We start from the raw sequence: 13,108 nt of genomic DNA on the forward strand, positions 1-13,108 counted from the left end.
ATGTCTTCTCCAACACCACAGTTCAAAAGCATCAATTCTTTGGCGCTCAGCTTTCTTTATAGTCCAACTCTCACATCCATACATGACTACTGAAAAAACGACAGCCTTAACTAGAGAGACCTTTGTGGACAAAGTAATATCTCTACTTTTTAATATGCTGTCTAGGTTGGTCATAACTTTTCTTTCAAGGAGTAAGTGTCTTTTAATTTCAGGGCTGCAGTCACCATATGCAGTGATTTTGGAGCCCAGAAAAAGAAAGTCAGCCACTCTTTCCACTGTTTCCCCATCTATTTGCCGTGAAGTGATGGGACCAGATGCCATGATCTTAGTTTTCTGAATGTTGAGCTTTAGGACAACTTTTTCATGCTCCTCTTTCACTTTCATCAAGTGGCTCTTTAGTTCTTCATTTTCTGCCATAAGGTTGGTGTCATCTCCATATCTGAGGTTATTGATATTTCTCCCAGTAATCTTGATTCCAGCTGTGTTTCCTCCAGCCCAGCGTTTCTCATGATGTCCTCTGCACAGAAGTTAAATAAGCTGGGTGACAATATACAGTTTTGATGGACTCCTTTTCCTATTTGGAACCAGTCTGTTGTTCCATGTCCAGTGCTAACTATTGCTTCCTGACCTGCATATGGGTTTCTCAAGAGGCAGGTCAGGTGGTCTGGTATTCCCATCTCTTTCAGAATTTCCCACAATTTATTGTGATCCACACAGTCAAAGACTTTGGCATAGTCAATAAAGCAGACATAGATGTTTTTTATTGAACTCTCTTGCCTTTTCATTAATCCAGCGAATGTTGGCAATGATCTCTGGTGATAGTGACATAGATGCCCCCAAATTCATCCTGGACCTAGCCTTTCCCTTTTTATTTGCTATCTAGTGACTCAAATAGTGAAAACTCCACCTGCAATGAAGGAGACCCAGATTCGACCCCTGGGTCAGGAAGATTTGCTGAAGAAAGGAATGGTAACCCACTTCAGTGTTCTTCCCTGGAGATTTCCATGGACAGAGGAGCCTGGTAATCTATAGTCCATGGAGTCTCAAAGAGTCAGACATGACTGAGTGACTAACACACATCCTGATAATAAGACCAGTGAACTCTTGAATAGTTTTATATACTCCCTGACTGAGGAGTACGTCAGTGAGAGAGGCAGCATAGCTTGGCAGAAAGAGTACTGCCACTGAAATCGGAAAATTGGGCATGAACACCAGTTTGAAGCTAGTTTTTTAGCCTTGGGTACATTCTTTTAACTTCCTTGGGCCTCAGTTTCCCCCTTTGTGATGAGGATAATACCTTCCATTCTCTGGAAGACAAAGGGGAAATGTGAGCAGCTCCAGTGCAGTGCGTGGGGCATATAAAACATTGGAGAAATGGCCAGTGCTATCATTTTACTACTGTGTCTTCCTGTGGATGCATGACATCTGCCCTTCCTCCTTCCTAACAAGTGCTGAGGCTTAGACGCTTGGTTGAGCTGCTTTCAAGCCCAATGGAAGTTCACGAGACTGTGATTCTGAGCCTTCTTCAGTTCCTATTTGCACTTCTTCTCCCTTGGCCCCTTCTCCCCACACCACTTTTATTTCCATCTCTTTGCTCATCTCTACTCTTGCCTGTTCCTCATTTTCTCTCCACAGCTCTGCATTTGCCAAACTGCCCACTGCTCAAACTGTCCCAAACTCAAATCATTAGAAATAGTTCAGTGAGGATGGAAGCTTCATGAGCATGGGCCTCACATGCATCTGTCCCTGGCATCATCAAGGTGGCCTTGCAGGAGGGGAGTGGTCACATGTGGTTGCTTTGCATTAGGCCAGCCCAGTGACTTGGTGCCTTGCTGCTGGTGATTCAGCTGCAGTCTCCCCTCCATGACGTGGGAGCAGTGAGAGTTTGGGGCCAACAGTGGTGCCCTGACCACACAGCCTTCTTCCCTTCGCTGAGACTCAAGCTGTATGCAATAGATTTTGCTGCAGCCCTGGGAGTTTGGGGTCGCATTCTGTAATGAGACACATTCATTATTTTAAAGTCAAGTGTGTGAATGTTCCTGCCGGGTGAAATAAACAAAGATTATAAATGGATTTATATTAGCTCAGGTCAGATTTTTCAACCATCTGTGTTCAAGTCTGGTTAGGCTTTGTCTCCGAACACATTGTGAATGCATTTTCAGTTCTCCAAGCTTGTTGGATTTCACGGTTGTGCATGATCGATTGTGAAATTGTAACATGCATTACAGAAGAAAGCATATGAAGCAAAAGTTGGTACACATAAACTCTCAAATGTTAATTACTGTTATGATTGTGGTTTTACAAGCTATTATTTAAATGAAGTTTAGTAGATTTACTCTATTGTATTGATTTCTGCTGTACAGCAGTACACATATATAGATTGCTTCTGATATTCTTATCCATTACAGTTTATCACAAGATGAACTTCCCTGGTGGCTTAGACAGTAAAGCGTCTGCCTACAATGTGGGAGACCTGGGTTCAGTCCCTGGGTTGGGAAGATCCCCTGGAGAAGGAAATGGCAACCCACCCGGGTACTCTTACCTGAAAAATCCCACGGACAGAGGAACCTGGTAGGCTACATACAGTCCATGGGATCGCGAAGAGTCAGACACGACTGAGTGACTTCACTTTCTTTTCTTTATCAGAGGATATTACATAACTTTGTTGTTTATCCATTACATATGTAATAGCTTTCATCTGTCAAATCCAGCCTCCCATCCCACTCCATCCCTACACAAATCCTTCCCACTTAGCCACCCCAAGTCTCTTCTCACCATCCATGAGTGTTTCTGTTTCATAGACATACTCATTTGTGTCATATTTTAGATTTCACATATAAGTAATATCACATGGTATTTGTTTTTCTTTCAGACTTACTTCACCTAGTATGGTAATCTCTACTTACATGCATGTTGCTGCAAATGGCATTATTTTTGTTGTTCTTTTTTTTGGCTGGTTCCATTGTGTCTGTGTGTGTATGTATGTATATACACACCACATCTTTATCCATTCATATACTGATGCATGTGTAGGTTGTTTTTATGTCTTGGCTATTGTGAATAGTGCTGCTATTAACATACAAGTGCATGTATCTTTTTAGATTATAGAGTTTTGTCCATATATATGCCCAGGAATAGGATTGGTAGATCGTATGGTAATTCCTTTTTTTGCTTTTCTGAGGAACCTCTGTTCCATGGTGGCTGTATCAACCATATTCACCAACAGTGTAGGAGGGTTCCATTTTCTACACACTCTGTCCAACATTTGTAGAGTCTTTAATGATGACCATTCTGATCCAGTGTGAGGTAATCCCTCATTATAGTTTTGACTTGTGTTTCTCTGATAACTAGTGATACTAAGTATCTTATCATGTGCCTATTGGCCACTTGTATTTCTTCTTCAGAGAAACGTCTACTTAGGTCTTCTGCCCATTTTGGGTTGTTTAATTTTTTGCTCTTGATTGTGTATATTTTGGAAATTAAGCTAACAAATTAAGTGTTGTTACCAAATATTTTGTCCCATGCATAAGCTGTCTCTTTGTTTTTTGTTTATGGTTTCTTTTGCTCTACAAAAGCTTATACAGGTTTTCTTAGATTTACGAGATAAATGTTTATTTTTGTTTTTATTTCTATTATCTTGGGAGACTGACCTAAGAAAACACTGGTATGATTTATGTCATAGAATGTTATCCTATGATCTCTTCTCAGAGTTTTGTGGAATCATGTCTTCTGTTTGAGTCTTTAAGCTATTTTGAGTTTGTGTATGACAGAGTGTGTTCTCACTTCACTGCTTTATATGCAGCTTTTTTATATATTTTTTTTTTATATATTCAGCTTTCCCAACACCACTTGTTGAGCAAATTGTGTTTTTCCCATTGTACATCATTGCCTTCGTTGTCCAAGATTAATTGACTTTGGTTATGGGGGTTTATTTGTGGGCTCTCTGTTCTATTTCATTGATTCATTTATCTGTTTTTGTGCCAGTACCATGATGTTTTGATGACTATACCTTTCTAGTATTTTCTGAAGTCTGAAAGGGTTATGGCTCCTGCCTTGTGTTTTTTGCCCTCAGGATTTCTCTGGCAATTCTGGGTCTTTTATACATATAAATTTTAAGATTGATTATTCTAGTTTTGTGAGGAAGTATCATGGGTAATTTAATAGAAATCACATTAAATCTATAGATTTCTTTAGGTATACTGCCATTTTAACAGTATACTTATAGTCTAAGAGCATGGGATATCTTTTCATTTCTTTGAATCCTCTTTAATTTCCTTTATTAATATTTTATAGTTCTCAATATATAAATCTTTCATCTCTTCATTCATGGGTATTTTTTATGTTTTGGGATGGGGGAAGTAATTTTTAAAGATCCTGGAAAAGGTCAGTTTTCATTCCAGTCCCAACGACAGCAATGCCAAAGAATGCTCAAAGTACCACACAGTTGCACTCATCTCACACTCAAGCAAATCTATGCCCAAAATTCTCCAAGCCAGGCTTCAACAGTGCATGAACCATGAACTTCGAGACATTCAAGCTGGATTTAGAAAAGGCAGGGGAACCAGAGATCAGATTGCAAACATCCACTGGATCATTGAAAATGCAAGAGAGTTCCAGAAAAACATCTACTGCTTTATTGACTATGCCAAAGCTTTTGTGTGGATCACAACAAACTGTTGAAAATTCTGAAAGAGATGGGAATTCCAGACCCCAGACCTGCCTCCTGAGCAATCTGTATGCAAGTAAGGAAGCAACAGTTAGAACTGGACATGGAACAACAGACTGGTTCCAAATAAGGAAAGGAGCACATCAAGGTTGTATACTGTCACCCAGCTTATTTAACTTCTGTGCACAGTACATCATGAGAAACGCTGGGCTGAATGAAGCATAAGCTGGACTCAAGATTGCCAGGAGAAATAGAAATAACCTCAGATATGCAGGTGGCACTACCCTTATGGCAGAGTTCGAAGAAGAACTAAAGAGCCTCTTGTTGAAAGTGAGAGAAGAGAGTGAAAAAGTTGGCTTAAGACTCAACATTCAGAAAACTAAGATCAAGGGAGGGAGGTGGGAGGGGGGTTCAGGATGGGGAACACGTGTACACTCATGGCGGATTCATCTTGATGTATGGCAAAACCAATACATTATTGTAAAGTAATTAGCCTCCAATTAAAATAAATAAATTTATATTTTTAAAAAAAACACGAAGATCATGGCATCTCGCCCCATCACTTCATGGCAAATGAAAGGGGAAACAATGGAAACAGTGAGAGACTTTATTTTGGGGGCCTCCAGAATCACTGCACATGGTGACTGCAGCTATAAAATTAAAAGACACTTCCTCCTTAGAAGAAACATTATGACCAAACTAGACAGCATATGAAAAAAGCAGAGACTTAACTTTGCCAGCAAAGATCTGTATCATCAGGACTATGGTCTTACCAGTAGTCGTGTGTGGATGTGAGAGTTGGACCATAAAGAAAGCTGAGTGCCAAAGAATTGATGCTTTTGAACTGTGGTGTTGGAGAAGACTCTTGAGAGTCCCTTGGACTGCAAGGAGATCCAGTCAGTCCATCCTAAAGGAGATCAGTTCTGAATATTCATTGGAAGGACTGATGCTGAAGCTGAAATTCCAGTACTTTGGCCACCTGATGCAAAGAACTTATTCATCTGAAAAGACCCTAATGCTGAGAAAGATTGAAGGCTGAAGGAGAAGGGGAGGACAGAGGATGTAATGGTTGGAGGGCGTAACCAATTCAATGGCCATGAGTTTAAGTAAACTCCAGGAGTTGGTGATGGGTAGTAATGCCTGGCATGCTGTGGTCCCTGGGGTCACAAAGAGTTAGACATAACTGAGTGACTGAACTGAACTGTTTTGGGGTTTTTTTTTTAACATTCTTTTCTAATATTTCATTATTATTGTAAAGAAATGCAGGTAGGCTCTGTTAATCTTATATCCTTCTACTTTGCTGAATTCACTTCTTAGATATAGTCAATTTTTGTATAGAGCCCTTAGAGTTTTCTATGTATGTAGTTTCATGTCACTTGCATATAGTGACAATTATACCTCTTCCCTTCCAATCTGAATACCTGTTGTTTCTTTTTCTTGTCTGATTGTTGTAGCTAGAGCATTCATTACTGTATTGAATAGAAGAAGTGAGGGTGGACTTCCTTATCTTGTTCTAGATTTTACCAGAAAGGCTTTCAGGTTTCACCATTGAGTATTAGATTCACTGTGGGTTTTTAATAAATGGTTATTATTATGTTGAGATGTTTCCCCCCAATTCCCAGGTTAGTAAGAGTTGGCCTTGACTGGATGTTGAGTTTTCTTAGATGCTTTTTCTACATCTATTGAGATGATGATGTGGTTTTTTTCTTTTCTTCTTGTGGTGTTTCATGTTGATTTGCACACGTAGAACCTTTTTTATGAACTTGGGATGAATCTCACATGGTTGTAGTATATGATCTATTGTATGTCTTATTGAATTAAGTTTGATAACAGTTTGCTGAGGAATTTTTTCATCTATATTCATTAAAGCTATTGACCTGTAATTTTTTTGTTTATGTAGGTGTATTTCTCTGGTTTGGTATCATCACAGTGATAGTGGATTCATGAAGATATCTGAGAGTGTTTCCTCCTCCTCAGTTTTTTGGAAAAGTTTGAGAAGGATCTGTATAAATTCTTCTTTTCATGTTTCGTAGAATTCACCTCTGAAGCTATCTGGTCCTTTACTTTTGTACAGAGCTTTTTTTATTATGATTTTCTTAATTAATTTATTTTAATTGGAGGCTAACAATTTTACAGTATTGTAGTGATTTTTGCCATACATTGACATGAATCAACCTTGGTTGTACATGTGTTCCCCATGCTAAACCTCCCTCCCAAATCCCTGTTCCTCCCCATCCCATCCCTCAAGGTCATCCCATTGCACTAGCCCTGAGCATCCTATCTCATGAATCCAACCTGCACTGGCTATCTGTTTCACTTACGATAATATACATATCTCAGTGCTATTCTCTCAAATCATCCCACCCTCGCCTTCTCCCGGAGTCCAAAAGTCTGTTCTTTACATCTGTGTCTCTTTCGCTGACTCACACATAGGGTCATCGTTACCATCTTTCTAAATTCCATATATATACATCCAGTTCAGTTCAGTCGCTCAGTCATGTGCGACTCTTTGCGACCCCATGAATTGCAGCATGCCAGGCCTCCCTGTCCATCACCAACTCCCGGAGTTCACTCATATTCATGTCCATCGAGTCAGTGGTGCCATCCAGCCATCTCATCCTCTGTCATCCCCTTCTCCTCCTGCCCCCAATCCCTCCCAGCATCACAGTCGTTTCCAATGAGTCAACTCTTCGCATGAGGTGGCCAAAATACTGGAGCTTCAGCTTTAGCATCATTCCTTCCAAAGAAATCCCAGGGCTGATCTCCTCAGAATGGACTGGTTGGATCTCCTTGCAGTCCAAGGGACTCTCAAGAGCCTTTTCCAACACCACAGTTCAAAAGCATCAATTCTTCAGCACTCAGCCTTCTTCACAGTCCAACTCTCCCATCCATACATGACCACTGGAAAAACCACACGATTGACTAGATGGACCTTAGTCGGCAAAATAATGTCTCTGCTTTTGAATATGCTATCTAGGTTGGTCATAACTTTTCTTCCAAGGAGTAAGCATCTTTTAATTTCAGGGCTGCAGTCACCATCTGCAGCTATTTTGGAGCCCAAAAAAATAAAGTCTGACACGGTTTCCACTGTTTCTCCATTTCCCATGAAGTGATGGAACCGGATGCCATGATCTTCGTTTTCTGAATATTGAGCTTCAAGCCAACTTTTTCACTCTCCTCTTTCACTTTCATCAAGAAGCTGTTTAGTTCCTCATCACTTTCTGCCATAAGGGTGGTGTCATCTGCATATCTGAAGTTATTGAGATTTCTCCAGGAAATCTTAATTCCAGCTTGTGTTTCTTCTAGTCCAGCGTTTCTCATGATGTACTCTGCATAGAAGTTAAATAAGCAGGGTGACCATATACAGCCTTGACGTACTCCTTTTCCTATTTGGAACCAGTCTGTTGTTCCATGTCCAGTTCTAACTGTTGCTTCCTGACCTGCATACAGGTTTCTCAAGAGGCAGGTCAGGTGGTCTGGTATCCCCATCTCTTTCAGAATTTTCCACAGTTTATTGTGATCCACACAGTCAAAGGCTTTAGCTTAGTCAATAAAGCAGAAGTAGATGTTTTTCTGGAACTCTCTTGCTTTTTCCATGATCCAGCAGATGTTGGCAATTTGATCTCTGGTTCCTCTGCCTTTTCTAAAACCAGCTTGAACATCAGGAAGTTCATGGTTCATGTATTGCTGAAGCCTAGCTTGGAGAATTTTGAGCATTACTTTACTAGCATGTGAGATGAGTACAATTGTGCAGTAGTTTGAGGATTCTTTGGCATTGCCTTTCTTTGGGATTGCAGTGAAAACTGACGTTTTCCAGTCCTGTGGCCACTGCTGAGTCTTCCAAATTTGCTGGCATATTGAGTGCAGCACTTTCACAGCATGATCTTGAAGGATTTGAAATAGCTCAACTGGAATTCCATCACCTCCACTAGCTTTTTTCGTAGTGATGCTTTCTAAGGCCCACTTGACTTCACATTTCAGGATGTCTGGCTGTAGGTGAGTAATCACACCATCATGATTATCCAGGTCGTGAAGATCTTTTTTGTACAGTTCTTCTGTGTATTCCTGCCACTTCTTAATATCTCCTGCTTCTGTTAGATCCATACCATTTCTGTCCTTTATCAAGCCCATCTTTGCATGAAATGTTCCCTTGTTATCTCTAATTTTCTTGAAGAAATCTCTAGTCTTTCCCGTTCTGTTGTTTTCCTCTATTTCTTTGCATTGATCACTGAAGAAGGCTTTCTTATCTCTTCTTGCTATTCTTTGGAACCTTGCATTCAAATGCTTGTATCTTTCCTTTTCTCCTTTGTTTTTCACCTCTCTTCTTGTCACAGCTATTTGTAAGGCCTCACAGACAGCTGTTTGCTTTTCTGCATTTCATTTTTAGTATTCTATATTGATGTTTTTCTCTCTGATTTACTTCACTCTGTATAATAGGGTCCAGTTTCACCCACCTCATTAGAGTTGATTCAAATGCATTCTTTTTCATGGCTTAGGAATATTCCATTGTGTATATGTACTACAGCTTTTTTATCCATTCGTCTGCTGATGGACATCTAGGTTGCTTCTGTGTTCTCGCTATTATAAACATTGCTGCAATGAACATTGGGGTACACGTGTCTCTTTCAATTCTGGTTTCTCGGTATGTATGCCCCACAGTGGGATTGCTGGGTCACAAGGCAGTTGTATTTCCAGTTTTTTAAGGAATCTGACTCTGTTCTCCATAGTGGCTCTACTAGTTTGCTTTCCCACCAGCAGTGTAAGAGAGTTCCCTTTTCTCCATACCCTTTCCACCACTTACTGTCTGTAGACTTTTTGATAGTAACCATTCTGACTGGCATGAGAGGTACCTCATGATGGTTTTGATTTTCATTTCTCTGACGATGAGTGTTGTTGAGCATCTTTTCAAGTGTTTGTTAGCCATCTGTATGCCTTCTTTGGAGAACTATCTGTTTAGATATTTGGCCCATGTTTTGATGGGATCACTTATTTTCTGAAATTGAGCTGCAGGAGCTGGTTATATATTTTTGAGATTAATTCTTTGTCAGATGCTTCATTTGCTATTACTTTCTCCCAATCAGAAGGCCATCTTTTCACCTTGCTTATAGTTTTCTTCGTTGTGCAAAAGCTTTTAAGTTTAATTAGGTCCCATTTGCTTATTTTCGCTTTTATTTCCATTACTCTGGGAGATGGGTCATAGAGGATCATGCTGTGATTTATGTCAGAGAATGTTTTACTTATGTTTTCCTCTAGTTTCTGGTCTTATGTTTAGATCTTTAATCTACTTTGAATTTATTTTTCTGTACGGTGTTAGAAAGTGTTGTAGTTTCATTCTTTTATAAGTGGCTGACCAGTTTTCCCAGCACCACTTGTTAAAGAGATTGTCTTTTCTCCATTGTATATCCATACCTCCTTTATCAAAGGAGGTGGCAAAGATAAAGTATCCATAGGTGCATCAAGTTATCTCTGGGCTTTCTGTTTTGTTCCATTGATCTATATTTGTCTTTGTGCCAGTACCATACTCTCTTGACTACAGCTTTGTAGTATAGTCTAAAATCAGGCAGGATTTATTACTCCTGTTTCCTTCTTCTTTCTCAAGATTGCTTTGGCTATTCTAGGTTTTTTGTATTTCTGTACAAATTGTGAAATTATTTGTTCTACTTCTCTGAAAAATACCATTGGTAGCTTGATAGGGAATGCATTGAATCTATAGACTGCTTTGGGTAGTATACTCATTTTCACTATGTTGCTTCTTCCAATGCATAAACATGGTATATTTCTCCATCTATGTGTATCCTCTTTGATTTCTTTCATCAGTGTTTTATACTTTTCTATGTATAGGTCTTTTGTTTCTTTAGGTAGATATATTCCTGGGTATTTTATTTGTTACAGTGGTAAATGGAATTGTTTCCTTAATTTCTCTTTCTGTTTTCTCATTGTTAGTGTACAAAGGCAAGGGATTTCTGTGTGTTAATTTTATATCCTACAACTTTACTGTATTCATTGATTAGCTCTAGCAATTTTCTGGTGGAGTCTTTAGGGTTTTTATGTAGAGGATCGTGTCATTAGCAAACAATGAAAGTTTTAGTTCTTTTCCAATCTGGATTCCTTTTATTTCTTTTTCTTCTCTGATTGCTGGGGCTAAAACTTCCAAAACTATGTTGATTAGTAGTGGTGAGAGTGGGCACCCTTGTCTTGTTCCTGACTTGAGGGGAAATGCTTTCAATTTTTCACCATTGAGGAGAATGTTTCTATGGATTTATCATATATGGCTTTTATTATGTTGAAGTATGTTCCTCTATTCCTGCTTTCTGGAGGTTATTACAAATGGATGTTGGATTTTGTCAAAGGCTTTCTCTGCATCTTTTGAAATATTCATGTGGTTTTTATCTTTCAATTTGTTAATGTAGTTTATCACATTGATTGACTTTTGGACATTAAGGAATCCTTGCATCCCTGGAGTAAAGCCTAGTTGGTCATGATGTTTTATCTTTTTAATAAGTTGTTGGATTCTGTTTGCTAGAATTTTGTTAAGAATTTTTTCATCTATGTTCATCAGTGATATTGGCCTATAGTTTTCCTTTTTTGTGGCATCTTTGTCTGGTTTTGGTATTAGGATGATTGTAGCCTCACGGAATGAGTTTGGAAGTTTACCTTCCCCTGAAATTTTCTGGAAGAGTTTGAGTAGGATAGGTGTTAGCTCTTCTCTAAATTTTTGATAGAATTCATCTGTGAAGCTGTCTGGACCTGGGCTTTCGTTTGCTGGAAGATTTCTGATTACAGTTTGGATTTCTGTGCTTGTGATGGGTCTGTTAAGATTTTCTATTTCTTCCTGGTTCAGGTTTGGAAAGTTATACTCTTCTAGGAATTTGTCCATTTCTTCCAAGTTGTCCGTTTTATTGGTATATAGTTGCTGATAGTAGTCTGTTAGGATCTGTTGTATTTCTGTGTTTTCTGTTGTGATCTCTCCATTTCCATTTCTAATTTTCTTGATTTGATTCTTCTCTCTTTTCTTGGTGAGTCTGGTTAATGGTTTGTCTATTTTATTTATCTCTTCAAAGAACCAGCTTTTAACTTTGTTGATTTTTGCTGTGGTTACTTTTGCTTTGTTACTTTTTCATTTATTTGTGCCCTAATTTTTATTATTTCTTTCCTTCTCCTCACCCTGGGGTTCTTCATTTCTTCCTTTCCTCATTGCTTTAGATGTACAGTTAGGTTATTTATTTGATTTTTCTCTTGACTCTTGAGGTAAGTTTGTATTGCTGTGAACCTTCCCCTTAGGACTGCTTTTACTGAGTGCCATAGGTTTGGGGTTGTGTTTTCACTTTCATTCATTTCTATGCATATTTTGATTTCTTTTTTTATTTCATTTGAGATTCATTTGTTATACAGGCTAAACATGTTGTTTAGCCTCCATATGTTTGTATTTTTTTCTTCCAAAAAATGTTATTGTTTCAAGTGGCAAAACGTTATTGGTTTCTGTGGGGCCCCTGGCAGGGCAGAGGGAGATGTGGGGTGGGGCTGGGCTCTGCCCGTTACAAAAATCAAACACTTTTATAAAAAAGGCTACAAATTGGTATCAAAAGAAAACCCAAGGGGGGCTGCAGGAGGAAGCAGAGAGGGAGGCAGGAAGACAGTGAGGGACCAACACTGTGGAAGACCGGCAGGGAGGGGCGGTGCAGAGGAGCTGGGACGCTGATACAAAGTGCATGTCGGGGCCTCTTAATAGTTTTGTCCCTGTATTGACATCCAATCTTAACCACATTGTAATCAGAAAAGATGCTTGGAATGATTTCAGTTTTTTTGAATTTACCAAGGCTACATTTATGGCCCAGGATGTGATCTATCCTGGAGAAGTTTCCATGTGCACTTGAGGAAAAGGTAAAATTCATTGTTTTGGGGTGAAATTCATTGTTTGGGGTGAAATGTCCTGTAGATATCAGTTAGGTCTAACTAGTCCATTGTATCATTAAAGTTTGTGTTTCCTTGCTAATTTTCTGTTTAGTTGATCTATCCCTAGGTGTGAGTAGGGTATTAAAGGCTCCCACTATTATAGTGTTACTGTTAATTTGCCCTTTCATACTTGTTAACATTTGCCTTATATATTGCAGTGCTCCTATGTTGGGTGCATATATATTTATAACTGTTATATCTTCTTCATGGATTAATCCTGTGATGATTATCTAGTGTCCTCCTTTGTCTGTTTTCATAGCATTTATTTCAAAGTCTGTTTTATCTGACATGAGTATTGCTAGTCCTGCTTTCTTTTGGTCTCCATTTGTGTGAAATATCTTTTCAGTCTGTATGTGTCTCTTATATGAAGTGGGTCTCTTATAGACAGTATATATATATATAAGGGTCTTGGTTTTGTATCCATTCAGTCAGTCTTCGTCTTCTGCTTGGGGCATTCAACACATTTACATTTAAGGTAATTAATTATAA

General features: G+C 39.0%; 1 protein-coding gene across 1 annotated transcript in view; it reads left to right on the forward strand.

Moving 5' to 3' along the window:
• LOC128071019 (centriole and centriolar satellite protein OFD1-like) overlaps positions 1-13,108 on the forward strand; it is an 83,410-nt gene that overhangs the window by 41,016 nt on the left and 29,286 nt on the right. The gene's annotated exons all lie outside the window — the stretch shown is intronic.

Source organism: Budorcas taxicolor, chromosome Y (assembly GCF_023091745.1).
Source record: "Budorcas taxicolor isolate Tak-1 chromosome Y, Takin1.1, whole genome shotgun sequence".
Taxonomy (NCBI): Eukaryota; Metazoa; Chordata; class Mammalia; order Artiodactyla; family Bovidae; genus Budorcas; species Budorcas taxicolor.